Source organism: Gymnoscopelus braueri (assembly GCF_963280865.1).
Source record: "Gymnoscopelus braueri genome assembly, contig: SCAFFOLD_113, whole genome shotgun sequence".
Classification (NCBI taxonomy): domain Eukaryota; kingdom Metazoa; phylum Chordata; class Actinopteri; order Myctophiformes; family Myctophidae; genus Gymnoscopelus; species Gymnoscopelus braueri.
The window spans coordinates 159,830-187,824 of record NW_027660441.1 but is presented as its reverse complement, the minus strand read 5'-3'; the positions used below and the strand labels follow the sequence as shown (position 1 = coordinate 187,824).

At 40.7% G+C, this 27,995-nt stretch overlaps 1 pseudogene across 1 annotated transcript; it reads right to left on the bottom strand.

Annotated features, from left to right (window-relative positions):
• LOC308081559 (interferon-induced very large GTPase 1-like) lies at positions 1–27,802 on the bottom strand (annotated as a pseudogene). Its single transcript, XR_013935102.1, has 12 exons — positions 27,771–27,802; positions 24,452–24,578; positions 23,943–23,980; positions 23,197–23,323; positions 9,955–9,992; positions 9,211–9,328; positions 8,712–8,749; positions 5,357–5,477; positions 5,107–5,144; positions 1,840–5,002; positions 733–1,062; positions 1–72 (listed from the first exon to the last, which is right to left on the bottom strand). The product of XR_013935102.1 is annotated as an interferon-induced very large GTPase 1-like (transcript).
• Positions 27,803–27,995: the final 193 nt, after the last annotated feature.

Genomic DNA, 27,995 nt, shown 5'->3' with positions numbered 1-27,995 from the left:
TTATACAGGCTGGTAATTGGGGCGGCAGCAATTGAGGATCTGCTGCAGGTGTGCCAGCCTGGGTGTGCCAGCCTGATGAGAGAGGAGAGACAGTGGGGGTTAGTCACAGCCACAATTGAATGAGTGATGATGATGTCATGGCCACACGCAGCACTGTCACAACAGTTACTTTAAAAAAAAGTGGGGGGGGGGGAGAATCAAGCAGACCAGGCACACTAATGAACCATAACATTCCAGTAATAACTGATACAGTCTCAACCACATTAACTTAAATAATAATTATGGTATTTGGAAGCACGTTGTGGTTGTTTGTGGGCCATTCACACACTACAAGCTATCAATAGCTTCCTCTACTGTATAATTCCATTCTGTAGGGATTTTTCCAGCGCCTTTAAATTTTTTGCCATGACAGACCTCCAGTTGCTCTTGAAATCTCCAGACAAACCACTTCCAGTATGTCAGTTTTGAGTTATCAGGGGTAATACTCCATTTTTTACAGTCTGGATCTTCTCGATATCTTTTGTATGGGATGCTCTCCTCTGAGGTGCTTGAAGGGTAGAATTTTTTATCACTTGCAACCAAAGTTGTGCAGAATTCAATGACAAAGTCCTCTGTTTTTCTATAGGAACCTCCAGAAATTGCTCTTGGGCGATGAAAAGTGACACTGTGATCCTCTAGACTGTGATCCTCTACAGTGTTGGTACAAACGGCGCTACAGAAAGGACACTTTACCCAGCAACAGTTGCACAGTTGTTCGATAAGAATTTCATCTGGCTTCTGTCGGGCATCCCCCATGTTGAATGAGAGGCTGTTCAGATCCGTCTTCATGCAATCAAAGCCTTTCTTAATCTGCTCTTTAAGAAAGCCAAATGTGTTTATGTCATTGAAATGTCGATAACAGTTGGTGGCAAATCTTAGGTCAGATTTTAACAATCCGGAAAACTCCTTCAGCCACATGTCGGTGTCTTTGAGTTGACGAGTTTTGACGTCTGCTGTGTCATTCAGTGCTTGATTCAGACGCCACAGTATATCCTCCACATTACTCTTCTTGATACGGTTTACCTGGTCCCCATTGGTGGAGATGTACTCATCAACAGATTCTTTTATAAACAGCTCAACTTGTTTCCTTGGATGTCTGATGTAGTTCATGTAACTGTCAAAGTTGTTTTGCTTTGCTATTGCTAGTGATTTTAGAACATGTGTCTCCAATTTCTGCCTATTCCCACTGAAGGGAGGGTGACTAAGTTTCATCTCTCGAGCCAAATCAATGGCAGTCTTGTCACATACAGCCTGAATTGCTGAATTCTTCATTTCGCTGCAAAGCAATTCAGCAAGCACAGCTGCAGATGAGCTACCTTTACAATAGCTTTTGAACACGTTATAGTATTGTTCCTTTTTGTTTTCCAAATAAACGCGTGCATCATTATTCTTCTTGAATTCCCTGTGAGATTGTGAAAGGTATTCCTCTGCAATGTCAAATACGTGAAGTAAAAGATCAACTGTAAACTCTGCTTTAAGGGCACGATTTGTTTTTAATCCAAATTCTTTCACTTTGGTTTGGACCATAATTGCTACTTCGTACAGGTAACTGATGTTGTACCCTGTAGTGTTAACAGGTTTAGCCTTAATTAAGTCACTTGACCTATGCTCAACTTCCTCAATGAATCTGTTCACCTGCTGAAAGTATGCATGAGTATTAGACCACTTGAAGTTCACTAACTTGTTGAACATTGTTGTAACTGTGTGTACATAATGATTATAATTCGCTGTACTTGCTATTTGTTTGTATTCCACTTTGCATTTTTCGATGTCAGACCACTTTATATCATGGAATTTAACTTTGAGGACAGAATCCACATCCTGTGGAAAGTTGATCTCCTTTATGGGAGTAATACCGGCAGTGCACTCAGTAACACACTTTTCCCAAACAGTGTTGAACTCCTTTGCAAGTCCGTTTTCATCATTTAGCTTGCCTTTTAACTTGTGGGCAAGCTCTTGGCTCTTCTTGATTAGCAAGTCTTCATAGTCTTTCTTGTTATCATCAAGCTTTTTTCGAGCATTTCTCTGCTGAATAACTTTCTCTAGCTTCTGTTTAGCCCCTTTCACCTGATCATCGTAGAAGTTCTTAATGTTCAAATCAAATCGTCCTCTCCATTGAGCCAGTCTATCTTTAACCCTGTTATCATCAAAGTGCTTTTTCATTCTTTCATCCACTTTTTCACGAGCCTTAATCATTTCTTCAACAAGATCATTCTCCTCAATTTGTTCAAGTCTTTCATTTTCAATTCTGTTGAAAAGTTGGTTTTCAGTTGTCAACATTGCTTGCCTTAAATCCCAGGTCCAGTTCCCATACTCTTCTTCAAGTTTTCTGTACAGTGCAATCTCCTGTGTGTTTTTGAAACTGAAAACAAAGCTTTCATTCAGCAGGGCACCCCAAAGGTCTGTAATGCTGCTGATGAATTCTGAAAGTGTCATTCCATTAGACTGTGATGCTTTTGAAAGGATCATGCTCTTCAGCTCTTGGATATTCTCACTATAACCTGGGTTTGGAGGGGCCATGGGTGGACTGCCTTCCCACAGCTGAGAAATGTATTTCACATCTGTTTCTAAATCAAATGCAATGACATCACTGAAGAACTCTGCAATAACGCTTTCCTCTTTGGCAGCTAACTTGGTCATCTCATCAAGTTGTTCTTGTAGGCGTCTCTTTCCCACTTTGTTTTTTTCACCAGAATCAATAGCTGCGACATTCTGGTGAACGAACATACAACTTGGAGTCAGTTTAATCGTTTTCATCCTCATGAAGGCCTGGACAGCAATATGAAGAACGTCTTGCATCTCAGCTGGATTCTCTCCAGAGATGTTGATCAAAGTCATGTTTGCCAGGCCAATGACAAATGTTGCCAATTCATTGTCATGGTGACGAGTGTCCTGCCCTGCCAGCTCAGGAGCACGCAGTCCTTCAGTGTCTACAACCAGGAGATAGTCAAACTTTAAGTCTGTCTGGATCTTCTCTGACACTTTCAATAGCTGCATGAAGGCCCCTCTAGTGCACCTGCCAGCACTTACTGCAAACTGCAATCCAAACATTGCATTCAGCATAGTAGATTTTCCACTACTCTGGATGCCTAAAACTGATAAAACAAAAACCCTCTTCTCTTCTCTCTCTTCTAGTTTTTTTTTCACCTCATCTAGAACACTAGTGATCCATGTTAAAGGCACATGAGCTGCATCTCCATCCATCAGCTCCATTGGGTGACCTGCTATCATAAGCTCTGCCGCCAGTTTAGGGTAATGAGACCATTTTTCAATATCAGTGCAATCTGCATGGGCTTCATAGATTTGTCCTATCTCTCTCAAGATGTGCTCAACTCCAACAGTTGCTGACTGAAGTTGGTTTGAAATATCCTCCAACTCCTTTATCTTTGTCTTCAGCTCATCTGGATTGTCATGCTTCTCTGTTTTCTTTTTCAAAGCCAAGACCTCAGACCACTTTGCATCATATGCCTGGTTGACTTCAGAAAGTTTATCTGTGAAGCTGTCATCCAGATAGAATACAATCCATTTTAGGAAGTAGAGCTTTTCATTAAATTCCAGAGACTGCAGTTTTTCAATAAACATCTGCATCAGATCACTGGATGGTTTGTCACATTGTTCCTGTCTTATCTGCTTCAGTTTATTTGTTTTGACACATTTGTCCTCCTCAATGTGTCCTCTTAGGTGGTACAGGTCTTTGTTTATTTTGCACCACTCATGCCACAACTGGCCATGACATGGTAGAAATGTGTCTTTGATCTCTGAAAGCTCTTTTCCTTTGAGCAAATCCAGAATATCCTGAGCAGCCAATTTCCCTTTTTGGCATGCAGGGTCTTCATCTATTTTGATTCCAGAGACATTTCCCATACTTTCAAGTTGGAAGGATGTTTTTGTTGTTGACAGAATGTTTGTAATTACTTCTGTAATTTCTTCAGCCACATTTGACTCACTTCTACCCTTCACACCCATTATGAACTTTCCTGGTTTGATCTCCTTGGCAACAGAGTCATTATCAGCAAGAAGACAAATGAGAGGTTTTGGGCCCTTGATAAGGTCTGCCACTATTTTATCATCTCTTCTCAGAGTAGGTAAAAGGACAACATTAACTGAAGCCTTATCAATCAGTATTGCACGCTGTTTATCGTGTGTTAGAGCATCTCCATGGAGATTACAGAAGGCAACACAGTCAGAGAACGCATCATTTGGTTTTCCAGCAGGACAGTACCAGGCAATCTCTGCCATACCATCTATCAGGCAGGGAGAATGTGCTGTGGCGGTCGTTGATTAAGGTATTCATCAGCTGAGATTTAGAGGATGACACTGAGCCAAAGCGTAAAAATGACACCATATGTGTTTCAGCTTGGCAAATAGGCAAATTCTTACTTGTGATGGCACCTGCAGACTTATCAGTTACCTTCCATGTTTTTCTTATTTGCCTAAATGTCCACAAAGGGCACTGGATATCCATTGTGTATGGGTCAGGCACAAGCAAAGGTAAGGCATACTGACACTGTGAAAGTTTGGTAATCATATTTTGCCTGAGAAAGCTATCAGAGCAGTGAAACACAGCCATCTGAACATCCATTGGATGGACATGGCACTGCTTCGTGCTCTGATCAGTGTTTAAATTGTCCCTGTCATAAATATCATAGAAACTTTCATCTGTGGAAACCCTTTCAGAATCTTGAGTGCCTTTTAAATTGTCTTCTACTGTTACTGGAATGTACCTGGCTCTGTGGTCTAGCATCAACAACTTCTGAAGGAAAGTATGAACTAAATCTTTCTCAGTTATCTCATTGGGCTTTTTTATGGAAGAGCCTATTTCCAGAATGTTAGCAGTTGTCAACTTATCTTTATAGTTGTCTTTGAGGTGAAGTCTGCAAAGCAGTTCATTAATTTCTCTTGAACGTTTCTCCTCTGGGCTGATCTCTTCAGAAATCTTCACAGATTGCTGTCCTTGGCCGACCTTTAAAATGAGCAATCAAACAGGTAGAAAACAGTTTGTCAATCAAATCAGATACGGATTAAAAAGCCCTGAAGGTCTCGTTACACCAAACGCAATTTTCTTACCTCAGCCGTGTTCTTGATGTTAACTTCATTGAAGGAACCTATTTGTATCAATACATACAGGTTACACCTTTACAGTAAACTCAATGCTGTGTTGTTTAAATATATTTGGTCATAACTTGTGTTTTCCTGAAAGTCAATGTAATAAACTTTGAGGTGTTCAGTTAGAAGTTTTAATTATTCATCATGTTCACTTGTGAGAATGTGTTTTCTGTTCATAACATGCAATGACATCTTTGTTGAGGGTGTTTACCTGTCTCACTAGTAGGACCAGTGCTGCTGGTATCTGAATACTTGTTTTCACTTGTTGTGTCATCCTCTCCATCACTATGTTTCACCTCTGAGCTTCCAGCATCAACAGCTTTGTGATCACTCTGAGAAATATGGTCAATTCCACATGTGAATTATCTACAGTACATCAATGTTTAACTGTTTTGAAACACAACTGTATAGTGGCTGACAATCTTACTTGTTTCAGGACATATTGGCTTCTTAAAGGGATATTTCACTTTCAAAAAAACTTTGGGTCATTTTATCGTCTACTCAGCCTTTTGTGAGCCCCCCAGACCGTTTTTAAGTTGCTTGATGTAGTATTTAGATATTTGATAATCATTTTATCAGACATGCCCCCTTCCTACAGTATACAAACCCATTATAACTTCAAACTCCATTTTAACCTGTTAGATTCATCAAAAACACCCGTCCTTGGTTCTGCTGACTCACCCTGCCCTCCTAATACGTGAGGGGGCCGTGCTTTTTCGATTACTTTTTTCATTTATTTTATTTAATTTTTTTATTGTATTACATTTTTTTCATTGTCCAAAAAAATATTAAAAATAAATGAAAAAAGTTATCGAAAAAACACGCCCCCCTCGCGTATTAGGAGGGCAGGGTGAGTCACCAGAACCAAGGACGGGTGTTTTTGATGAATCTAACATGTTAAAAATTGAGTTTTTAAACTTTGAGGTGTTGTAATGGGTTTGTATAGGAAGGGGGCGTGTCTGATAAAAGGAATATCAAATATCTAAATACTGAATCAAGCAACTTAAAAACGGTCTGGGGGGCTCACAAAAGCCAGAGTAGACGATAAAATGACCAAAAGTTTTTTTTGAAAGTGAAATATCCCTTTAAGCCTTTTTTTCTTCTTTATTTTTTATATGAAAGTAAAGAGTCCTAGCTACACAGTTAAATATTGGTTGTGCAGTTAGAATCATGTGTTTGTGGAAATTGTACATCCTTGAAATAATTCATTGACCCTGAAAGGGTGGGGGGATGGGGGCAGCTATGCAATTGTAAAGCTATCCCATGAGCAACTGTGTTCACATTTCACACGTTGAAATGTGAAGATTGCTGCACCATATGATATTATTCCATTTGAATTGACCCCTTATATTAAACTTCCCATTGGAATGGTATGAACATCTCTATACTTGCTTAAAAAACATAGAGACACTCCTCTCAGCCTCACGCATTAGCTAAATTCCAATACCTTAATTTCTGCCTCCTCCTCATTCCGTCCTCCAGCGTGCCGTGACTTATAAATCGTTTGCATCCCAAATGCTAATTTGCTTTTGGAGGAGCTGAGAACGAGGAGAGCGCAGGCTCCCTAAGCCACTTGGAGTGAGATCTGGCAAAGATACAAGTTTATCCCTCATGTATCGTTTGCAAAACTGTCTTTGTTGAAATGGCATATCATTTCTGTTGGAGGTTTTGCACGTCAGACATGGGGGAGAGGAGAAGCTCAGGGTCTCCTTGGCTCCTAACTTTGCTCTTCTGCGCTCCAAGTGCCCAGGGAGCAATTCAGTGACCCCCATACTCCCCTCTACCCACCTGAGGGGAACCCTAGGCCCACTAAACTCTAGACCAGACCCACCCCCCATACTCTCCTCTGTCTAGGCACCCAGTAGATACTCGGTCTGACAGCTCTACGTCGGGAAATGGCGCAGGTTCGAGCTATGGTGTGAAGATACTCACACGATACCTTATCAGGCCCCCTTGATGGTCAGTCTGTCCTTTCTACAGGACTTAATGGACAAGGGCAGGGCTTTCTCCACCTTAAAGATCTATCTGGCAGCCATTTCGGTGTGTCACATTGGCATAGGCGGAGACACTGTGGGTCAACACCGGCTGGTGGGCCGGTTTATGAAAGGGGCAAGACGTCTCTTGCCAGTATCCAAGTCCCTGATGCGTCCTGGGACCTGGGTCTATTGCTGGACGCCCTATCTCAGGCGCCCTTTGAACCACTGCTCCAGATTAGCATGAACCATCTGGCGCTCAAGACTGCGTTACTGATAGCCTTAGTTTCCACTAAGTGAGTCAGTGACCCTCACGCCTTGTCTGCTCAGGGTGAATGTATGCAGTTTGGTGAAGGCGACGGCCGGGTGGTGATTAAAACTAGCTTGTTTTATTCCCAAGAACCCGCTTGCGCCTTGTGTCCCTGTGAACTTGGTGGCGTTTCATCCGCCCCCGTTTTCATCACAGGAAGATGAGAGACTGCACTACACTGTCTCTGCCGGTGAGGGCATTGAGGGTGTATGTAAACAGATCAAAGACTTAGAGGAAGACGGATCAGGTGTTTGTGGCTTGGACACCGCCCATGCGTTCTCTGCTTGCTCTCAACGAAGGCGGACGTTTCTTTCTTCTCTCACTACCCTTATCTCTCCACCTCTCTACCTCGCCTCTCTACACTGTACCCACGAAAATTCATCAGCCTCATGGTGGCGCTAAAAAAGGCAGATTCGCGTTTTTAACTATAACTGCACCGATCTGCGTGAAACTTTGCATGCACACTCCCTAGAGGCCCTGCATTTTTCATATTTGCCTTTCGTAGGGAGGCCGACTTATATGTAAAACAAATGTTTTGATATTAAGCCTTCAGAATTTATCCAAATTTCACGCAAATCGGTACAAATGACATATAGTCATGTGATCAAGATGGATCTGTTTAATTTTTCACATTCCATCCTGATTGGCTAACATTGACATCTGAAGTTTGCAGGAGTGGCCCGTTTTGAACAAAATGCCACAAATCATGAACGCAGCGTCCGATTGCGGTGACACTTTGCATGCACATTCGTACTACGTTGAAGAACAAATGCCACTCTTTTAACATTGCCCTATTATAGCGCCACCAGGAGGCCGATTTTTCCAATACTTTTCTTTTTTATATTACTCCTACAAATTTTGTCCAAACATCATGCAAATCTGTACCCATTATCTCTATATTCAAGTGATCAAGTTGGTTCCGTCCGATTTTTCATGTTCAGTCCTGATTGGCAAATTCCGAACATTGCTGCCCCACAATAACCTACCTGACCTGGCGGAGACCTGTGCTCCGAGGAGCACTTTTTCTAGTTTTCTATCAATTACACATCCCATGGCATGAAGCCTTGAATTCATGGAGATTTCTTTATTTTTTTGTCGAATTCCTGAGCCAATAATTTGATGACCGGGTCATAAGTCAATAGGAGACTCAGTAGGATACTCTTTGGGTCTCTAAACAATCTCCATGAATTCAATGCTTCATGGGGTGTGTAATTGATTTTGATTTTGGGGGTGAAATACTCCTTTAATGTGCTTGTGACACAAAAAAAATGATGTGATGTTACCTTTTCCTTGTTTTTGCTGCTATCTCCATCATTGGAACCTATAGTATTTGCATAATGAAATATACAGATTAAACATTTACTGTAAGCATCTCAATAATGCTTCATTTAAAGGCATTTTGTGATAGTTAATGTTTTCCTGACAGTCAGTGAAATATAGTTTAATAACTTAAATCCTTTATAATTAGTTCATTGACCAGAGTCGTGTCTGTACTTGGTCCGCTCTTTATTCTCCTCTAGCCTGAATCTCTTCTGCTAAAATAGCCTTTATACTAGCTCACAACGCATCGTGCTGTGAAGCGTTGTTAGCTTGTAGATCTGCTATTTTAAGCCAATGTTCCCACCAGAATATGAATGCTAGCGTTCAAGTGGTTAAATTGTAAATTAACTACCGATTGTTCTAATAATCACTCAGTATATATTCAGTTGTGAGAATTTGTGTTCTTAACTTTTGTTACATTCAAGTAGTGAATTATTGAATGCAGGTGTTTACCTGTCTCACTTGGAGCAGGAACAGTGCTGCTGGTATCTGAAGACTTGTTTCCAGGTTTTGTGTTGTCATCTTCTCCAACACTATCTGTCATCCCTGATTTTCCAGCATCAACAGCTTTGACGTCACTCTAAGAAAACAGGACATTTTATTTAAACCTTTGTATTGTACTTAAGCTTTGTATAGTGGCTGATAATCTGATTTGTTTCATGAAATACATGCACCAAAACTATACACAACAATACACTGACGCATTCATAACCGTAAACACATGTACTCACAACTACAAACAAACGCACAAACTTCAAACACACATGGACTCAACCACATGTGAGCAAACCAACACATCCTATACATATTAACCAGTTGTTCAACAGTCTGTAACTCTATAACAGTTGTTAAACAGTCCACAACGAGACAGTCCATGATTCATGAATACAAGGACAGGGAGTTCTCATACATTGTATAGTCTGATAGCTGTTGGCACAAAGGATAGTCTGTACCAGTCTGTGTATTAATATAACTATTAGTAATACTTAGGAATGTTCTCATTGACCTTTCAATAGAATGTAACAAATATGGAACTATGCCAACCACTTCCTTCTAACAAATATGTTTATTTAAATAGGATCTGATTTAAACGCATACCTTTAAAAACTAAATGGCAAAACATGTAGTTAAAAGTACAATAGTGCAATCAAATATGGTGCAAACAGCCTTAACGTTCTTGAGACACCAAAACAAACGTGATCTTACCTTATACTTGTTTTTGCTGCTTTCTGCATCCATGGAACCTACAGTATTTGCATAATTAGATAAACAGATAAACATTTACTGTAAGCATTGCAATGCTGCTTCATATAAATATATTTTGTGATAACTAATGTGTTCCTGAACACTCAACGAGCTTGTGATTGGAGGCAGTCTCTTCCCACACAAACAAACCCATAAAGCTACATGGATATCCCCTGACCATCACACTGAAAATCAGATTGACCACTTTGCAATAGACAGGAAATGGAGGAGAGTTCTCCTGGATGTAAGAGTCAAGAGGGGTGCTGATATTGACTCCGACCACCATCTTCTTGTGGGAGAACTCAAAATGAAACTGGCAGTGAAGAAGGAAAGAAGGAAACAGGGTCCTGAGAAGGTTTGAGACAAGGAAACTGAAGGATAATAAAACATGTCAAGAATGGGGAATCCACCTTCGCAACTGGTTCCAAGCCCTAGCAGAAGGAGAAAACATAAACAACAAATGGGAAAGATGCAAGATGGCTATCACTGACACTTGCAAATCCGTCCTGGGCTACAGAGACCCCAGAAGGAAAGACTGGATCACAGATGCAACTTGGAGGGAGATCGAAGCTAGACGTGACATCAAAGCCAAACTCAATCGAGAGACAGACAACAACACCAAGAAACACCTCCGACAAGACTACCAAGAAAAGAACATGATGGTCCGTAAAAGCTGCAAGAGGGACAAGAAAGCACAAATGGAAGAGCTGGCCAATGAAGCTCAGGTAGCAGCTAGAGACAGGAACGCTAAAGAACTGTACAGAATAACCCGTCAGCTGTCTGGGAAAAAACGGACCACGAGCCGGCCTATCAGGGACAAGCAGGGAAACCTTCTCACCAAAGAGTCCCAGCAACTCGAGCGCTGGAAGGAACACTTTGAAGAGGTCCTTAATAGACTCCCCCCAGACACCCCACCAGTCATTGAGGAAGCAGGACAAGACCTAAACATTAAATGAAGCATAGCGTTAGTTCATGCAGGACACGGAAGTCGTGCACGCCAAAGCTGTAACCAGCTTTCTATTCCCCATTCATTACGTCACACACTCATTATCCAATCACAGCTCACGCATGAGCAAAGAGGATCCTTTAAATACGGCTTCTATCCTCTAGGTCTTTCTTGGTTCCTGAACTAATGCATTTTTTCTAGCTGCTGCGAGCTTCTTCTGCTGCTTATCTACTGCTTTGTGCGCTGCTCTATGATATGTTGGTGTTATATGAGATGATTCTGCTAATGATGCTGACTTTTACCACTGCTACAGCAGCCAATGCTTCTTCTATTATTTCTGCTAAACACTAATGTGCTCATAGCTTAAGCTAATAGCATGCTTGCTGTCATGTAGGAGTTCGGAATTGTTTGTAGCACAAAGCTAATACAGCATGCTTGCTGCCCAGACAGTAGAAGCTTGATTTGGTTGTAGGCTACTCTCTTTTACCATGTGGAAGCTTGAATTATTGTAGTTAAAGCTAACATAGTATGCTTGCTGCCATGTGTTTAGAAGCTTTGTTTGTTATACAGCACTGCACAGTTAACATAGCATGCTTGCTTCCCATGTGGAAAACTTCAATTGTTTGTAGCTTAAAGCTAACACAGCATGCTGCTGCATATAGAATCTTTGTGTTATACAGCACTGCACAGTTAACATAGCATGCTTGCTGCCATGTAAAAGCTTTGATTGTTGTACAGCACGGCAAAGTTAACACAGCAGCTTGCTTCCCATGTAGGCTACTCCCTTTTATTCCCAGCAGAAGACATTCCAGTGGTTTTAAAGAGCTTTCATCAGGTAATGAAACTTGGCTATTTTAGCATTTTTTATTGCTTCAGGTATAGAAGTGTATATGGAGCTAATTTTTAGCTGAAAGTTTGATCTTTTTTCAAAATAAGTACTGCTTCTAAGTTCTAATGCTGTTCTGCTGAGGCACTCTTGACTATGGAAATACCCACAATACATGGTGCAGTACCATAGTTGGCTCTGAAGCTTCAAGCAGAGCTTCCAACAGTTGTAGTGCTCTGCTAGCACAAATGCTTTTATTATATGTTTATACTTATCAAGGCTGTAGTAGACAATCTGTGTGCAACGGGGCATAATATAAGACAAGTCAAATTCAGACATGTACTCAAGCCAGGAAAGGAAATCACAGCATGTGTATCAAATCAGTGTTGCCATGTCTGCTTATTATAAGCGACTTTGGGATTGTGTTCTTTAGTCACTAGCAAATATGATTACTAAACAGGGTTCATGTGAAGGAACCCCAGATTCATATGTAATCATGGTGCAAAAAATGTTTAATATTCTAATCATTTGTTTTGCGACTTGTTTTTATAGACTTGGCGCTTGTTTCTCTTACAATCTGGCAACACGGCGTGGGGGTGTCACGTGACTACTCCTTTTGGGAGTAATCAGGAAGTTTCATTCAATACAGCAATGCATCTTGGGTATTGTAGTCTATGCAACTGACACAGTCATATCATGGTCAGATCAGTTCAATGCTACCGTGTGAGAATAAGGTGAAAGGGCAAGGGTGTTTTCTTTCTTAACTGGTCATGTGCAGGCATTATGGCAGTGTAACTGTCATGTTAAATAGGTACACAACTATCATGGGATAGTCAAGTTAATATGATCCACTCAGTGAAGCTGTTATTTTTGCATTCCTGTTCTATTCACTTAATTTATCGCTCAAGTTCAGGTAACTATTATGTGGGTGGATTAGTTTGCAGATGTTTAAATAGATAATTACTTCATGGTGGATTCGAAGTCTTGAGAAATGGGGCGATTGCTTCAACTGGTGTGGGTTGTCCTCCAGGGGGTGCCATTTAGAGGGCAAACAAAGGTTAATCTGATTCTCTGCTGCTTCAATTCCTATCAGCGTTATGGCTTAGATGCAGGGAGCGGATTCATTAGTGCACTGAAGTAAGTGCATGTTACTTCATTTTTAGCTAACCATGTCATTGTTAAGGGATATTCATTGCTGAATTCACACTGCTTCTGTTTTCGTTTATGAGCGACTGCTATGATGGTGATCCAAGGCTTTTGATGGCATGACCTTCTTTCCATCACGGATGCCGGGAAGGTTCAGGTTGGGTTGCTGTTAGTTCTAAAAGTGTGAGATACTGATTCTACTACTAAAAAGCTACTTATACTTGCTGCTAACATTACAGCTATAAATCATGCTTTGGCTAAATGCTGCTACTATTTTATTGTGCTACTCATTCTACTGCAGTTGAGCTGCTACTACTACTATGCTGAGGATACTAATTATCATGAAACAGGGAAAAAGGTTACTGCTACATAATAACATAGTGTCAGCAGTGGGCAGACAGAGGGACCCCTGCTGACTGAGGCACGTTATCTAGTGCATTGCTTATTTCTCACCTCAAATATTTTCAGATGCATACTTTGTCTGTTTAAGTACTAAAGCAAGTTACGCACCGTCTGGCCACATCTCGAGTTGGACAAAAAACCCAGCAGGTGAAAGGCGGAAATCATATAATAGTCATTATTCTTTGCAAGGATAAAGGGTGTTTACTTGTCTCTGTCTCATACAGGTGCTGCTGGATTAAGTTTCATTGGATGGTTGCAGAAAGAAGAAAAACATTATGATGATAATTGCAATTAAAAAATAATTGCCTTATTGCAAACAAAGTCTTAAAGATGCAAACGGTGCAGCTACAGTACTCTTCAGCTGCTTGGTTCCAGCATTCACAATGAAGCAGCAGGTTGCCGGTCTGCAGCCATGAACGCTACTATGTTCACCATGAGTGAATGAGATAATCCAGCTGTATGCTTGCAGATCTCCACAGCGTCCAGAGGAGAAGGATTCCATGCTTGCTCTTGTGTGCGTGTCTTTCCAAAAGTCATCTAGGTGGTGTTCTGCATGCTTGTGGAACTTGAAGCTTTCGTGGATTGCTATCTACGTATCTGAGATTGACATCAGACATAAGTATGCTGCTGAAAGTGTTGGCTGGGTTCCACTGCACTGATTTAGGTAGTATGATTCTGTTTTGTATTGCATTCCTTTATCTGTGCGTGATGGGTAAGGTCCGCAGTATGCTTACTGCTGCATATAGTTATTACATTTTACACTCATTAATTTAGTTTAGCTTAATAAAATAATTTCTGAGGTCTGCAGCATGCTGCTGCTACACATAGTTCACACTATTGTAGGATGAACTTTTTATACATCTTAAACACTGTAAATCAGACAGGGAGGGAAAAGGTGCAAACGTCATTATTGCTAACCCTAACCCTAACCCTAACCCTAACTAAAACCATATTTTGTCTCTGTTCTCCATGATCCAGTACCTGAAGGGGACAAAATACACTGGGTACCAGAAACAGCCAAAGCAATACTAGAGAATTGGATTACTAGTTTAAACTGGAATGCCCTACAAGGCTAATGCAGACGGGGCAAAAATCAAACATAATTAACTTATCACACTATTTCAAACCAGACCAAGCTCAAAGAGACGTTCTGGAGAAAGGATTATCATTTGTTCCCACACTGGACATCTACAAACAACAGACCAAGCGACTGGAAAAAGATGTATCAGATTATCATAGAAGGATAAAGTTAGCCACTCATTTTGGAATGGGACAGAGGGGAGAAATAACACCGTTCCAGACGAGCTCCACCTGGGAACCAACAGACGGCTCCCTCCCAGACAGCCTTAAATTACTACTGAGAGAAGACAGTAAGATATTGAACAGGATCCCAGGACACTTGAAAGAAACAGACAACATGACAACTCCACAGGTAAGGGCACTTAGACAACTAGCAAAGAATAAAGACATTATAATCAAACCTGCTGACAAAGGATCCTGCATAGTAATAATGGACCGATACCAATACATTTCTGAAGCAGAGAGACAACTTAGTAATAAAAACCATTACAAAGAATTGAGGGAACCAATCTACAAAAACACAGCAATTGAAGCTAAGAGGATTATAAAACAATTGAAAGAGAAGAAAATAATAAGTAGCAAACAAGAGGCCTACCTCTCGGGTCAGGATACACCGCGACCAAGAGTTTTCTATCTATTGCCAAAAATACATAAAGACCCGGCCACATGGACCGTACCCTTTGAAATCCCACCGGGCCGACCAATAGTTTCTGACTGTGGCAGCGAAACCTATCAGACAGCAGAATTTGTTGAATATTTCCTGAAACCTCTCTCAACCCAGCATCCGAGCTATGTGAAAGACACTTATGACTTTGTTGAAAAAATCAAGAAAATAACAATGCCACAAACGGCCTTGTTATTCTCAATTGATATTGACAGCCTATACACCAACATTGAGACGGATGCAGGGTTGAGGGCAGTGAAAGAAATTTTCAACAAATATCCGGATAGGGGAAGGCCAGATGCTGAACTATTAGAATTGTTAAGCCTTAATCTGACCAAGAACGATTTTGAATTTAACAATAAGTTTTATTTACAAACAAAGGGGACAGCAATGGGAAAACGGTTTGCTCCTTCGTATGCTAATATTTACATGGCAATGTGGGAGGAAACAGCATTAAAAAAATGTATTCTAAAACCAACCCACTATTTTAGATTCCTGGATGATATTTTTGGGATCTGGGAGCACTCCAAGGAGGAATTTGAAGATTTTATTGAAGTTTTAAACACACATCACAGATCCATCACTATAAAATTTGTAACAGACACAGACAAAATTGATTTTCTGGATGTAACCATTTTCAAAGGACCACTGTTTAACACCAGTGGAAAATTAGATCTCAAAGTCTACTTTAAGGAAACTGACACCCACGCTCTCTTACATAAAACGTCATTCCACCCACCACACTGTTACACAGGCATTGTTAAATCACAGCTACTACGATTCCACAGAATTTGCACACAAGAACAGGATTTTAAGACAGCCTGCAAGATCTTATTCTGCGCCCTACGAAAAAGAGGTACACAAGGACCTTCCTACGAAAGGCCCAAGACACCTTTCTGGAAGTAAAGGAAAAATACCAGGGCCCACAGCTGGCTCTGGTAACTACATACTCCTCACAAAGCAAATTAGCTAACACCAGGATAAAAAGGAATTTCCAGAACAGAGGAAACACTCTTTTAAATGGGTGTAAAATCATTTCAGCCTACAGAAAAAATAAGAACCTCAAAGATTATCTAGTCCACAGCACTCTTAAAGGAACGAATGGACCAACTAACAGGAGACCACATTACTTTAAAAGCACCCAAATGGTGACCAACAGACACAACAAAAGGGTGTTTGGCATTAAACAAAAAATACAAGCTAACACTAAAAACTGTATTTACTTAATCACCTGCACCAAATGTAACCTTCAATATGTGGGTGAAACACAAAACACAATCGCCACCAGATTAAACCAGCATAGATATAATATAAATAATGCCAAGAAGACCAATTTAATAATTGTTCAACACTTTATGACACATGGTATAAATTCCCTAAAAGTCTCTGGCCTAGAACATAACCCAAATTGGACACTAGGACAAAGACAATATAACGAAAGACAATGGATAAACAGATTAGGTACAATTTTTCCAGAGGGACTTAATATGACAAACATTAGAAACACACAAACCAACCCTTCTTAATTCAATCAAACAAACTCACAGAAACACAAAGAGACCACCAGGTACTCAGAGAGAACTAAAAGAACAAAGACCCACTCAGAGAAAGGAGGAGTAACACCTGACCTAGATACTAGATTGAGGACAATCACAGAAGCATCAACGACCCTAGGGGAAGACAAGGGGCTTCTTCCTGACCCATAGCTTAAGACCAAAATAGGTGTGAGATTAGTCAACCCAAATGCCCACTCAACCTTCAAAAGGACTAAGTGGGTTAAAGACACACATAATCAAACAATGGACCTAGGAAGACTTAGATGAACAAATGCAAAATAATAAGGACCTTAAAAATAAATGTCTTAAGGTTCTCATTACTCTAAGCCTAACCCCTGTAGCAGAAATAAAGAATTGTTCTAGTCTCAGGAAAGACGCACTAGGATTGACCAGTAGTCACTGGGAGGTTCAGTTGGGGCAAACGCAGTCCCCACAAACATAATTTACTATTCTGTGCCTATCGGTACATAATTCGGACGGGGCTGAGTAGGCTCAAAGCGAACTTCGCAACGTTCAGCACGGCAACTCGCGCGCCTTAGCGCGCTCGGTGGTGCTTCCCGTGGCTCAAGTTCGCTTGAGACTGCGCCCCTCCATCGCGGTTGGGTCCATAACTACATTTGTATTCTTAAATCTTTTATTGAGTCCTAGTCCTGTAAACATTCTTATAATGAGACTATGGATGATTTTTGGTATGCGGTCCAACTAAGGTGGGACTCAGGATGACTGGACGTACCTGCCATGCACAGTCCCCAGTGAACATTCCTCACAAAGTTCACTGGCAATTTTATTTATAGTTTGTAAACATGCCTAAAAACCTAAACCTTGAAGAAAGGGAAAATGGTTAACCCTAATGGGGAATCCTTTCTTAGGAAAGGCGAAACAGCCAAAAAGAACTTAGGGCTAAGATTTAGAATTTAGATTAAAGACTTAGTAAACAGAATGTAAAAGTACAAGGACCTTAAAATTAAAGAGTAACAGGATCCCAAAAAGACTTTCTTTCAAAAACAAGATGGCGAGAGCAAAAATTCCTTGCTCTGCCTTTTTCGGAAAGGATGCCCTTTCTAAAAAAGGCTTAGCACTGAAGTCCAACCCAAACCATTCCCTAACCCTAACTAAAACCATATTTTGTCTCTGTTCTCCATGATCCAGTACCTGCAAAGAAGTCCTCTGGCGAGGCAAGACGGATGTTGTTCCTGACCGTCAAGGGAAAGCCAAAGTCATGGTTTACGGCCCGGCTCCGTCTCCTCTGCAAAAGATGTGGACTGCTGCGCATCTGTATAACTCACTCATTTCCGCATTGGCGGGGCTACTGTGCAGCTACATTGGTCCCGGCTTAAACTTTGAAGTTGCTCAAAAAGCAATGAGTGGCATGTACTGTATGAGGAGACGGTTAAATAAGAGTCTGCATTCTAAAGTGGTTGGCAATGGCATGGGTTCATTCAGATAGGTTTTTACAGATGCAGGCTTGCATCCCTCTTATCTGAGCGGATAGGAAAGTTTGCAGCACGCTGCTGTTGCACACATGCTATTAATCAGTGGTGATTTCAGGGGTGTTGCGTTGCGTTGCTAGAGGCAACCAGTGGAATCTCAACCCAATAGTACATTCTGCAGCACGCTGCTGTTACATATAGTACACATTCCAATTTACATAGTTGTCCTTTTACGGACGCATGCTGCATCCCTCTTATCTGTGCAGATAGGAAGGTCTGCAGCACGTTGCTGTTACACATGGTAGTAGACTTCATTCTCATTAATTGTAGGATGACCTCTTTTTAAGATGCATGCTGCATTCTTTTAGTATAATAAAATAATGAAATGCTGAGGTCTACAGCAAGTTGCTGTTACACATAGATTTTTCTCATAACTATATATATTCATCAGATTTATTTAAAAAGGAAAGCAATAGAATGTCCTTTTTCGCTCCTATTCGCGGTGCGGCACAAAAGTGGACATCGCTTTAGGACACCGTCTAGGACTCTGAGTTCAGGAATCAAGGTTCAGGTTCTGCATTCATCAGGCCTGTTGAACACATAGATGCATGCTCGCATTTGTTTAGTTTAGCTTAACAATCAAATGCTGAGGAACTCCTGAAGCTCAGGATCAACATGGCTGTTGAACATATAAATGCATGCTCGCATTTGTTTAGTATAGCTTAACAATCAAATGCTGAGGAACTCCTGAAGCTCAGGATCAACATGGCTGTTGAACACATAAATGCATGCTGCATTTGAGGCACTCCTGAAGTACAGGATTAACATGGCTGATTGAACACATACATATTATATATCTCATTTATTGTAGGATGACCTCTTTGTTTAAAAAGATGCATGCTGCATTCTTTTAGTATAGCTTAATAATTAAATGCAGAGGTCCTCAGCAAGCTTGCTGTGACACATAGTCTCATCACATAATTGTAGAATTACTTCAGAATGCGTGCGCATTCTATTTTAAGTCAGTAGCAGGTTTGCTACTTCACATAATATAGTATGACTGATAAAGGCGTTCTTTAGGCTTGGCGTTGGCTTCCGTGTGTTGGGGGGAATTTCTGTTATGCACTCTCTGAGTATCCTAGCTGCCGCTTGGCTGAAACCAGAGAGTATGCATTTTTAGTTTGGGGGATTTGTATAAGCTTTCTCTGAATATATGCTTAGCAAGCTGCTTCAACAAAATTCTGTGAATATTCTCCCGAGAGCCGGGAGCTTTAATGCCAAGCTTAATTGTTTCCATTTGTGTCAATAAATGGTAAACTGAATCTACTAAGACGAGAGTGTTTCTGATTGAAATGAAGCATAGCGTTAGTTCATGCAGGACACGGAAGTCGTGCACGCCAAAGCTGTAACCAGCTTTCTATTCCCCATTCATTACGTCACACACTCATTATCCAATCACAGCTCACGCATGAGCAAAGAGGATCCTTTAAATACGGCTTCTATCCTCTAGGTCTTTCTTGGTTCCTGAACTAATGCATTTTTTCTAGCTCCTCCTCCACCCCATCCTCCACCTTTTGATTAGAGTCTGGCTTAGGCTCAAATACTTGTGGTTATCATGTATATCTGCTTGTTTAGAGTCTTGCATATAGGCTCAAATACTTGTGTATCATGTATATCTGCTAATTCTAACTAATATGTCAAAGTACTGCTATTGTTGTCATTGTATCCCTATGGGGATTTGTATAAGCTTTCTCTGAATATATGCTTAGCAAGCTGCTTCGACAAAATTCAGTGAATATTCTCCCGAGAGCCGGGAGCTTTAATGCCAAGCTTAATTGTTTCCATTTGTGTCAATAAATGGTAAACTGAATCTACTAAGACGAGAGTGTTTCTGATTGAACTGTGGTAGGATATCTAAGGAGGAAATAAGGAAAGCCAGCAAAAAACTGAAGCTGGGCAGGGCACCAGGGAAGGATAACATCCCACCTGATGTACTGAAAGCAGACACCAACGCTACCACAGAGATCCTCCATGGGCTTCTAAATGACATCTGGGAAAAAGAGGAGATTCCCAATGACTGGAAAGAGGGGTTAATCGTCACAGTTCCAAAGAAAGGAAATCTCAGTGAATGCAAAAACTGGAGGGGCATCACGCTCCTCTCAGTCCCCAGCAAAATCCTCTGCCGTATCCTCCTAGACAGAATACAAGATCCACTGGACAAGATTTTCAGGAGAGAACAAGCAGGTTTTCGTAAAAATAACTCCTGTACAGACCATATCGCATCACTCAGAATAATTGTCGAACAGTGCATTGAATGGCAGTCTTCGTTATTCATTAACTTTGTCGACTTCGAAAAGGCTTTCGACAGTCTGGACAGAAACACCCTGTGGAATAGGGTTTAACATTTTCCGGGAAATAGCTAATTTTAATTCCCGGGAATTTTCAGACCTTTTCCCGGGCTTCCCGGGAATTCCCGTTAAAGGGTGAAAAAAAAAAAAGTACCCACTAAAATGCATTTATATGTAGATACTTAAATAGCCAATTTTATATTGAGGTGCCCAATGTCCCTATTGTGTCCACCTATGAACTTGCACTAATAATGACTTAAGTTGATTTTTTAAATCATATAAATATAATATATAAATATAATATAGTGCCCTGGCGGAGATCTGCCCTGTTGCGCAGCAGCGGGTGAAGACAATTAACTTAAACGAGGAGCTGCGCTGTGCACCCAACAACACGCACTCAAACAATGTCAAACTCTAGCTGCTGAAATAAACGTTCCATTTGTATCATTATTGACAAGATAATTTGCAAAAGGATTATTTATTTATTGTCCATCAGAGCGCCGGTGAGGTCACAGCTTATCTCTACTTTTGTAGGATATTGATTTGATAGCCTAAACTTGTAATTTGTTTGCAGTTTTTAATTTATATTAGGCTACTTGCTGGATATTAAGACTCCATTTTGGGATGTTGGCTGTATGTTGTCAAATGTATTAATCTATATTTTGTTGTTGATCAAATGTCGGGTTTTGTAGTGTGATTTTGATGTGCACATGCATGTGCTGCCACTGACAATCAATGAGACAGACAGCTGTTGTGCAGTTCACTTGTTCTACTGGGTAGTTCTAGTAAAATGGTAGTTTGAACGTTCTAAAATGCAAGCGTAGGTAGGGTAGGCTAAATTAATGATGATAAAAAAATCGGACCACATCGGTCTAATTCTCTCTCTCTCTCTCTCTCGCACGAGCTCTCTCTTGCTCTCTCTCTCTCTCCAGTCTCTCTCTATTAAAAGCATTGCGCATTTTAAGCTGGAATATAGGCTCGAAATCAAACCTACCCACTGTTTATGCAGCGTTTCACTTGATGTTGAATCTCCACTAGTCAACTGGTGTCTACTGTTTGACAGCAGAGGAAACGGTGAAATCAGCGTGCGCAGGGCAGGCAGGGTGGCATCACGGCCACTTGTGTTTTATTTTGTTCATTACTGTTACATTCAGTGCGTCCCATATTGGTTCTCACAACGGGACGATGGCAAGTAACTTGGCTAATTATAATAGTAATTCCTCCGCGCTGTAGATAGGCCTTTCTACTAATTAGTATTCATTTCTAACAAGAAAAAAACGGGATCCCGGGAACCGAAGTCAGTTCCCGGGACGGTAAATAACCTCGGGATTCCCGGGATTCCCGCATCCCGGGATTCCCGGTGTTAAACCCTACTGTGGAAGCTGCTTCGACACTATGGTATACCAATAAAACTGGTCAACATCATCAAATGCATGTATGATGGATTCACAGGTCAAGTCATCTCAAATGGTAAGCTCTCTGACACCCTCCTCATAAAAACAGGAGTACGCCAAGGTTGCCTACTGTCACCCCTCCTCTTCCTAATCGCCATCGACTGGATCATGAAAATGTCAGTGGATGGTCAAAGGACAGGACTACAGTGGAACCCGTTTGAACATCTCTGGAAGACCTCGATTTTGCAGATGACTTGGCTCTGATCTCAGGAACACATGCACACATCCAACGCAAGACCACCAGATTACATGAACACAGCAAACAGTTAGGACTCAAGATTAATGTTGGGAAGACCAAGGTCATGAGGCTCAATACCAAATCCCATCAACCGATCACACTTGAGAAACCCCTGGAAGATGTGGTCGAGTTTGTCTACCTGGGAAGCAACATCAGCACAGATGGAGGAGCTGATAAAGATGTCGAGCTGCGCATCAACAAAGCAAGACACGCTTTCAGAACACTCCGACCTGTATGGCTCTCTTCCCAGCTCTCCAGAAACACAAAAATCAGAATCTTCAATTCAAATGTAAAGTCTGTCCTTCTCTATGGCTGTGAAACCTGGAAAACCACCAAATCAATCACTGATAAACTGCAAGTGTTTATTAACAACTGTCTCAGATACATACTGAGGATTTGGTGGCCCAACAAGATCTCAAATGTAGAACTGTGGAGATGCATGAAACAGGAGCAAATCAACACACAAATCAAATTTAGAAAGTGGGGATGGATTGGCCATACACTTAGAAAGGATCCGAGTAATATAGCAAGACATGCTCTGGACTACAATCCTCAAGGCAAGAGACCAAAATCCAACTGGAGGCGGTCCACACTTGGTGAACTGACCAAGACGGGGACCTCCTGGCAAGAAGTAAAGAACATTGCGCAGAGGAGAGTGAGGTGGAGATCCATGGTGGACGCCCTATGCTCCCAAGGGGGCCAAGAGGATTAAGTCAAGTAAGTCAATGTGTTCCTGAAAGTCAGTGAAATATAATTTAACAACTTAAATCCTTTATAATTAGTAAATTGACTGGGCTCGTGTCTGTACTTGGTCCGCTCTTTATTCCCGTCTACCCTGAATCTCTTCTGCTAAAATAGCCTTTATACTAGCTCTAAGTCACAACACATTGCATTGTAGAGTGTTGTTAGCTTGTAGATCTACTATTTCAGGTGTTCTGAAACTGTTCCCCCCAGCATATGGATACTAGCGCTCACATGTTAAATTGTACAGCAATGGTTTAGTAATTACAAATTGTTCTAATAATAACCATGTATGTTCAGTTGTGAGAATTTGTTATGTGTTCTTAACTTTTGTAACATTCAAGTAGTGACTTATTGAATGCAAGTGTTTACCTATATCACTTGGAGCAGGAACAGTGCTGCTGGTATCTGAAGACTTTTTTCCAGGTTTTGTGTAGTCATATTCTCCAACACTATCTGTCATCCCTGATTTTCTAGCATCAACAGCTTTGACGTCACTCTAAGAAAACAGGAAATTTTATTTAAACCGTTGTATTGTACTTAAGCTTTGTATAGTGGCTGATAATCTGATTTGTTTCATGAAATACATGCACCAAAACTATACACAACAATACACGGACACATTCATAATCGTAAACACATATACTCACAACTACAAACAAACGCACACACATCAAACACACATGGACTCAACCACATGCGAGCAAACCAACACATACTACACATATTAACCAGTTGTTCAACAGTCTGTAACTCTATAACAGTTGTTAAACAGTCCACAACGAGACAAACAGTCCATACAAGGACAAGGAGTTCTCATACATTGTATAGTCTGATAGCTGTTGGCACAAAGGATAGTCTGTACCAGTCTGTGTATTAGTATAACTATTAGTAATACTTAGGAATGTTCTCATTGACCCTTCAATAGAATGTAACAAATATGGAACTATGCCAACCACTTCCTTCTAACAAACTTGTTTATTTAAATAGGATCTGATTTAAACGCAAACCTTTAAAAACGAAATGGCAAAATATGCGGTTAAAAATTATTAGTACAATCAGATATGGTGCAAACAGCCTTAACGTTCTTGAGACACAAAAAAACAACTTGATCTTACCTCATACTTGTTTTTGCTGCTATCTCCATCGATGGAACCTACAGTATTTGCATAATTAAATAAACGGATTAAACATTTACTGTAAGCATCGCAATGCTGCTTCATTTGAAGATATTTTGTGATATCTAATGTGTTCCTGAAAGTCAGTGAAATATAGTTTAAGAATTTAAATCCTTTATAATTAGTAAATTGACTGGGGTCCAGTCTGTACTTAGTCCGCTCTTTATTCCCCTTTACCCTGAATCTCTTCTGCTAAAATAGCATTTATACTTGCTCATAGTCACAACGCATTGCAGTGTGCAGTGTTGTTAGCTTGTAGATCTGCTATTTTAGGCCAATGTTCCCTCCAGCATATGGATACTAGCGTTCACATTTTTAATGGTACAGCAATTGTTTAGTACTTACAGATTGCTCTAATAATAACCAAGTATGTTCAGTTGTGTGAATTTGTTATGTGTTCTTAACTTTTGTAACATCCAAGTAGTGACTTATTGAATGCAGGTGTTTACCTGTCTCACTTGGAGCAGGAACAGTGCTGCTGGGATCTGAAGACTCGTTTTCAGGTGTTGTGTTGTCATCTTCTCCAACACTATCTGTTATGTCTGAGCTTACAGCATCAACAGCTTTGAGGTCACTCTAAGAAAACAGGACATGTCTTTAAACCTCTGTTGTACTTAAGCTTTGCATATGAGGCTGATGATCTGATTTGTTTCATGAAATAGACACACAAATACAATACACAACAATACACTAACACATTCATAACCGTAAACACATGTACTCACAACTACAAACAAACAAACACAGACATCAAACACACATGAACTCAACCACATGTGTGCAAACCAACACATACTACACATATTAACCAGTTGTTCAACAGTCTGTAACTCTATAACAGTTGTTAAACAGTCCACAACGGGATGAACAGTCCATGATTAATGAATACGGGCAGGGAGTTCTCATACCACTCAATGCCGGGGGGCACAGCCTAAAAAGGTTGAGAACCACTGCCATAAGACTAGCTGCCAAGTCTCACCCTTTGAGAGTGAGAGTCATGCAATTTAACCTCTTCACACGCCTCACACCACACTTGCAATTTCACACGCTTTTTCCCCCCTCTCACAGCAAAAAAAAAGAAAAAAACAGCAACCGGGTGGAAAACGGAACGCTCGTCCTAAAACACACTGCCACATTTTTTTCGCGGACCGTGGCTGCCGGATTAAAACCGGGGCGAGGGTGTTTTAGGACGACGGTTCCATTTGGGGAGGTGCGCTGCGCGATGGATGGACTGTAGCCATGGTTCACATGACGCTCGTCTGTCACAAGCATCATGGAACCGAAAGTTCCTGGTTTTTGATTTTTTGACATTTACAACTCACATGTACATAAACGTTCAGATTTCAAATATAAAGTGCTTACCCACGAGCCACGGATGTTACAAGTTGATCCGACCCGCGATAAGTACCCGTTAAGTACCCGTGTTGTTAAATAAAAAGCATTTTAATCCGATCGCCGGCCATTTTCTTCGAATTTTCTCCGGTGCTTTCAACTATGTGACACTATTGCACTCTGCTACATTACAAAAAAATATTAGAAAATGGCTGGCGATCGGATAAAATTATGCTTTTTATTGAACAATACGGGAAATACGGGTTCTTATCACAGGTCGGATAAACTTGTAACATCCGTGGCTCGTGGGTAAGCACTTTATATTTGAAATCTGAACGTTTATGTACATGTGAGAGTTGTAAATGTCAAAAAATCAAAAACCAGGAACTTTCGGTTCCGTGACTGTCATGGTATGACACTCATGTTTCAGGGCTAGGATGGACTGGAGAGAAGAAGGATCCGCCATCGTTTCCTTTTTGCTTGATATTGTTTGATGGCAAAACAATTATCATGACTGATACACATGAAAGAAGACCCTTCACAGCTAATAGAGAATTTTTTATTTTAAGAATCGGTTCAGAATTGAGTAGGGTTAAATGTGAAGCTCTTTCTGCTATAAATATGCATCCATGCGTTCTGCGTCGCCCGGCTGCGACGTTTCCTTTTTGCCACACATCTACACTTCATGGAGTCATACATCGCAAATAATATCCATTTCAATTTCAATATTCAATATTCACAATTCATGTGAGTACAAGAACTCCCTGACTTTTACGAAACCATGTGACTAAATGACCCGCCCTAACATGTGATGTTTGGTAAAGGGATGGTGGAAATCTCATATCAAGTCCCCTATTACGGTTGTTCTCAAACTTTTCCTCCCAAATTAATATGTATTTGGCCATGGACCCCCTACTTAAAATATGCTGTGCCAGGAACCCCCAGAGGAGAAGATTTGTGTTTAAAGAAAAATAATCTTAAAATGATTGTGGGGGACCCCCTGGAGCATGTTAACGCATTCACTGCCATGTACGTAATATTACGTCATCTCAAATCCAACGCTTGACCACCAATGACGTAATATTACTTCACCTGGTGTTTTTAGTGATTACGCTAGAGGGCGCTCTTCGCCAACCTATGAATGATGCCTTGACTTAGAGAGAAGGATACACCCGGAAATGACGCCATCTAAAACATTTTCACCCCGTACGCTACAATGTTATCAGATTTATAAAAACACATTTATGTCTGATTTATTTTCCCAGATTGCGTTTTTGGTGAAAACAAGCTATATTCAACTGCCGATAACTACAGAATCGCGGTTAGGGCACGATCCCACCGCACTTTTATTTTACCTCTGGGGCAGAATCTGCCAATACTTTGTAAATGCAAATGCATGGATTCTTGGAAAAAATGCGCAAGACCAAGAATCCATGCATTTGCATTGTGGGACCGCGCCCTTACAATGTTTTTTTTTCCGGTGGAAAGAAGAGAGACTCGTCTTTCCACCGAGACATTGTTTGTTTACATCCGAGTAGATTTTTTTTTCTGTGGATCATCAAAATAAGGTTAAACCGCTGGCAGTGGGGGATGAATTAAATAATACCTGACAACGAATGTGTTAAAGACGGGGTGCCGTGATTTTCAGTGATCCCCCCCCCCCCTAAAACATAATCATCAGGTATTATGGTTATACTAGGAGGAGGAAGATTTTTTTCAAAAAAGTGTCCAGAAATTGTTAAAATTATGTTTTTATGTGGACACGCCTCCAGTTCATTAAGTATACCTGGTTCTCACCTTAGCACCTCCTCCACCACCTTAGCACCACCCACCTGTCCTAGTCCCTCCTCCTCCTCATGCCCACACCTGTTGTGTTATGATAATGAGGGGGAGGGTATGTTTTTACTATGTCACTAAAGCGCTGTTTCTCTATTGGCACGTTTGACCCTCAAGGTTTCAGCCTCCAGGTAGAAACTCAAAATAGTCAGAGAAGACATAAAACACCATAAAAACACCACCAGGGGGCTTAATGAAGTTCATTCAACCTCATAGACACATGAAAAACAGAAAAAGTGCAAAACCATGGCACCACCTCTTTAGAGTCTGCACATAATGATATGGGGTCTGATTTCTTGTATCCTGGCAAAGTCGAGACAGTTGAATGCGCCTCTCTGCTCGGGTGCACATTGTTTGCACTTGTTATTCCCTTATCGGTATACAGTAAATGGCATACTTTTAAGATTAAGCTTGCAATGTATTAACTCATTGTTATAATAATGCATACGGAACATTTCAATTGAACAGTCCATTAGAATGTAACAAACTCTGTAAACCACTTTTACATAATGAGCAAACATGTAGGGAAAAGTTATTAATACAATCAGATATGGAATCAAAACCGAAAGGTTCTTGTGACACCAAATACAGTTATCTTACCTCATCCTTGTTCTTGCTGCCATCTTCATCTATGGAACATACAATATTTACACCATTAAATATACAAGTTAAACATTTACAGTTTACATCGTAATACTGATTTATTTATATGCATTTTATGGTGGCTGTCTATATTTTCCCTGTACAAAAACAGGTTAGTAACGTGTGCAAAAGTATCACAACTTGTTTCAAAGGACTCATAAGCCTTTTCTTCTTTCGTTTGGT